Source organism: Petaurus breviceps, unplaced genomic scaffold (genome assembly GCF_028583685.1).
Source record: "Petaurus breviceps papuanus isolate PSGF00001 unplaced genomic scaffold, PetGlider_PUasm1.0 37, whole genome shotgun sequence".
Taxonomy (NCBI): Eukaryota; Metazoa; Chordata; class Mammalia; order Diprotodontia; family Petauridae; genus Petaurus; species Petaurus breviceps.
Window position 1 is genome coordinate 106,049,854 of NW_027186296.1, and position 4,602 is coordinate 106,054,455.

At 41.0% G+C, this 4,602-nt stretch overlaps 1 long non-coding RNA gene across 1 annotated transcript in view; it reads left to right on the forward strand.

Moving 5' to 3' along the window:
- LOC138169608 (uncharacterized) overlaps positions 1–4,398 on the forward strand; it is a 48,486-nt gene extending 44,088 nt beyond the window's left edge. The window contains exon 3 of the long non-coding RNA XR_011170400.1: positions 3,354–4,398. This is a non-coding gene — a long non-coding RNA (uncharacterized lncRNA). The remainder of the gene's footprint in view (positions 1–3,353) is intronic.
- Positions 4,399–4,602: the final 204 nt, after the last annotated feature.

Genomic DNA, 4,602 nt, shown 5'->3' on the forward strand with positions numbered 1-4,602 from the left:
GGGAGAGAGAGAGAGAGAGAGAGAGAGAGAGGGAGAGAGAGGGAGAGAGAGGGAGAGAGAGGGAAAGAGAGGGAGGGAGAGGGAAAGGGAGGGAGAGGGAGGGAGAGGGAGGGAGAGGGAGAGAAAGCAAGCTTATGGTCCTCCCTTCCCTTCCAGATCTGGAGAAAATCTCCATGTCTTTCCCATCTTCATGTTTCTTGTATTTTTTGCTTTTTGTATTTGCTTTTTGGAGGGCATTTGGGGTTAAGTGACTTGCCCAAGGTCACATGGCTAGTTTTTGTGTCAAGTATCTGAGACCAGATTTGAACTCAGGTCCTCCTGACTCCCGGGCTGGTGCTCTATTCACTGCACCACCTAGCCACCCCATGTTTCTTGTATTGAAATGAAAGTATATAGAGATGGATTCCAAATGCCTCTAGGAATCCTCCTGAGAGTTGCTACCATCATTATTATTAACAGTAATAATAGTACCTAACATTTATGTACCACTTTAAAGTTTGCAAAGTCCTTTATATAGATTATCTCACAGGATTCTCACCAACCTCGAGAGTTGATGCCATTACTATCCTCATTTTTACAGATTAGGAAACTGAGACTGGAAGGTTAAAATGACTTGCCCAGGATTATAATGCTAGTAAGTGTCTAAGGAGGGATGGGAATGAACGTCTTTCTAACTCCAAGTCCAACACTCTGCTAAGCTCTACCCAGAGGGTCCCATGGTTTGCCACCAATCAGAATCATAGAGAAGTGAGCTAGAACTCAGGGACTATTCTCAGCCTGGGCATGAGGTGGATTCAAGAATAGAATATGAGGAAAAGAACAGAGGGATATTTTCTCTGCCAGTGATCGGGTAATAAGATTAGTGTCAGACATTTTATTCCCTTCCTGTCCCTGGCAGGGGAACCTTTGAGCTGCCCTGAGTTGAGATAAGGAAGTAAAGGCTTCAGAAAGGTGCTAATGCTTTTAAATTTTATAGGAACTGGAGCTAAAAGGGCTCTTGTCCAATCTCAGAAAAATGAGGCTTGGAGAAGGGAAGGGACTTGCCACAAAGCCATTTCTCTAGTTAGTGGCAGAACAGGGTTTGAACCTCAGTATTCTGGTGGCAATCGTTTTAACGTGCCTTCCATTCCACTCCCCTGCCTCTCCCACTTAGTGCTGTGGCTTTAGGACACTGGCCTCAAATCTAATCCTGTTTATTTTTTACAAACTCAGCAAGCAATCAGTTATCTTTCTGATGCAAGAGAGGATCAGATGTGCATATCCGATGTGACCTCTTTCAAGCTGTAGACAGAGTGAGCAATGGTCCTATACTTGTGATACCCGAGAAAGCCCAGGGCAGCTTCCATCACGGAAATGCTATAACATGATGGAGGAGAATCCGGCTCAAATGAGAATGTCAGCCATAATGGGAGCCCCAGATGTCCAAGAGAAACTACAAGAAAGGCTTGATTCATGCAGTCTCCTTGCATGGCAGCCTTAAAAAGACTTCTGCTGCTCTAAAATAATAACATAGCAAAAATCTCTTATCTCATTGGGAACCTCATAACAACCATGTGAGGCAAGAAGTATAAAGAATTATAATCCCTTCTTTACACTTAAGGAAATTGAGGTTCTATGACATCTAGGGACTTGCCAAGGCAGTACAGTTAGTAAAATGGTAAGGGCCAAAACTCTACACCCTGTTCTTTTCATTCTAAGTCTAGTTTACGTTCTTCTGCTCCACATCACACACCTTCCCCAAAATGCTAAGAAAGCTGACTACACAGGAGATTTCCTCTAACATTCTCCACTATGGTGTCAAACTCAATGTCTGTCCCAAGAAATGGCCTCCAAATCTGTACTTGGAGACCAAGAGTAGGACTTCTCCCACACTTCACCACCCCTCCCTGGTGCATCTCAAAAGGAGTCTGCAGTCCTATCACTCAATTGTGATCCCACAGATTGGCATTCAAGGAGTTCACGAGCTCAGGCAAAAGCCATTCCACCACTTCAGTTACAGAGTCATTGAAAATGGCCACAATCGCTGTCAGAGGCAACAGACTCACCTAGCCTCTTCTAGAAAGCCTGCCTACTACAAGGTACCTGTGTCTCCTTATCTGAATCATAAAACTCTCCAGAAAGGATACTAAATCCAGTGTTCTAAATGAATACTGGTGTTCTCAGGAGCGGCCTCTGCCCTCCCCCTGTTTCCTCTGTCATTTCCAGGGAGGAGATAGTAGACCCAGGCAGCCATTTGGTTGAGCAACTCCTTTTTATTCAACTCACAGCTCAAGATCAAGCGTCTTTAAGAAGCCTCCCCATGTTATCTTTTGTTTTTAAATAGTCCTAATCATAATTATATTGGATCCACAGAGCAGCTTATAGTTTCCAAAATGCATTTACACACATTATCTGATTTGAAACTTCATGAAACTATAAGGTAGGTAGTTCAGATAGTATTATCCTTATTTTATAGGTGAGGAAATCAAACCAGAACTTTAAATACCTATGATTATTCCATGATAAGACCAAGGCTAGGATTCAGGTCTTGAGGCATCACATTTACCCGCAGTATCAGAAGCACAAATTACTCCCTTATCCATGTGTAGTGTTTCCATGCATTACTACGACTGTCCACTCTTTCCACTGATTGGATATGTATCTGGGGGACAGTGTATCCCAAGTCCATCGGGGAATTTTCTATGCTATTTCATTAAATGCCTTTGCTTTGAACTAATTGTATTCTCCAACTAATAAAAGTAAACCCATTGGTGGGGGCTTAAGAGAAAGGTTTTGAGGAAATATTGTTCCACAGAGTACCTTGAACCTGAGATAGCTTTTCTGGGGGTCCTAGGCATGGGCAGGGGGCATTCCCAGGTGTTGTAGTCAATTAAACTCTTAGCAACTATTCACATTAAGATAATGAATTTCAACATATAAAATATTCTAAATTTTCAATTCTCCATGTTATTATGACCAATTTTCCAGGCTGCCAATGTTGCCTCTGACTAATCTTTGACTTAATTATGTTTTTGCTAATGTTGTAATAATTATCATAATTACACCTTTGGGTCCTGAGTTTTTGGGGTCAGGTGTTCTGCATGCTTTTTGTTCTGCCTGGTGCAAGCCTCCCAAACACTCCCTGGGGACCCTGTGGATTCTCAAATAATACCTGCTAACTATAACCACCCCTTTATTATCCCTGAAAGGCTTGAGACAAAATGGGCAATTCACCTGAAATTCATGGAAAATCTGTAGCCTCTCACTGATTTTAGCTATTAATCACAAAGGTTTTTCTTAAACATCACCATTTTTACATCTGTCTTAATTTGTTTTTTTTCTCCTTTTTGCTTTTACTTTCTGTTATCTACCAGGTGCAGGGAGGTGCTGATAACAGAGAAATGCTATCTACCAGCAGAGTATTAAGGGGCCCATAAAGGAGGCAAGAGACAGAGCCTGGAGAATCTACAGAGTGAACAGACTTTTACATAATTCAGAGTTGATTCATTCTCCTTCCTAAGTGTCTCCTTGAAAAGTCCATGATGGAGAATGCAATAAAAGCATTTTCTTTCAGTTCAACAAATGGTCACATTCCCTCGGGACTGACTTTTTTCCTTTTTGTCCTTTCCCCCAAGCCCCAGATCCAAAGACAGATTGCTACTGAGGCAGGGCCAGCCATGTAGTTATTTACTGAGTACTTATTATATACATTATACTGGTCCCTGAAGGATATACAAAGACGAAGGAGTTGGCTAAAGAACCTCAAATTTCTCCTCTAGCTATAAATCTAGAAAATTATAAACAAGACTCCCCCCCCAGTCTCTGATCTTGTGACTCAGGAAATTTATAATCATGAACACAAAGCATTATTAAATAATTTAAGATATGATAAGTGCCATAGGAGAAGTATGAACAAAATACTTGGAAGAAATCAGTGGATAGAGAGATTGCTCTGGAGTGGGAGATCAAGGAAGGCTTCATAGAGGAGGTGATAATAGCTGAGCCTTGAAGGACAAGTAGAGCAGGTGTTCTTGTATATGGTGGTGGACAAGAAAAAGTGTTTGGCACAAAAAATAAAAAGAAACATCTGTATTTATGCTGCTCTTTGTGATTTCCAAAGTGTTTATACAGTTTTATTTATAGTTTACTCGCAACAACTTTATGGGGTTTGTAATGTAAATATTGTTATCTTCATTTTGCTGGTGGGGAAACTGAGGCACAGAAATGTCAAGTGACTTGCCTAGGGTCACACAGCTAGTTGGTATCTGAAGCAAGACTCACACTCTGGTCTATCTAAACTAAAATACAATTATCATCCACATTTTGAGAGTTTACCTGTTTTCATTCCTTAAAAAAAAAGTCTATGGGGGAGTTTTCATGGTTTCCCCCCCTTTATATGGCTAATTAATATACTCTCCTGGAGGAAGGCAAAGAGATAGTGGATTGTTTTAAATGATTCATTTTTAAGAACACTCATCTACCTTTCCCCACTCCCACTGGAAACTTCCCAAAAAATAAACAAGCTCTCTCCAAAGCAAAAAACTAAACCTGACTGACCAGTCTTGGTCCTGAATAAAAAATAATGAAATACGTGTCTTCCTCTTAGTGGAGAGGTGTGAAACT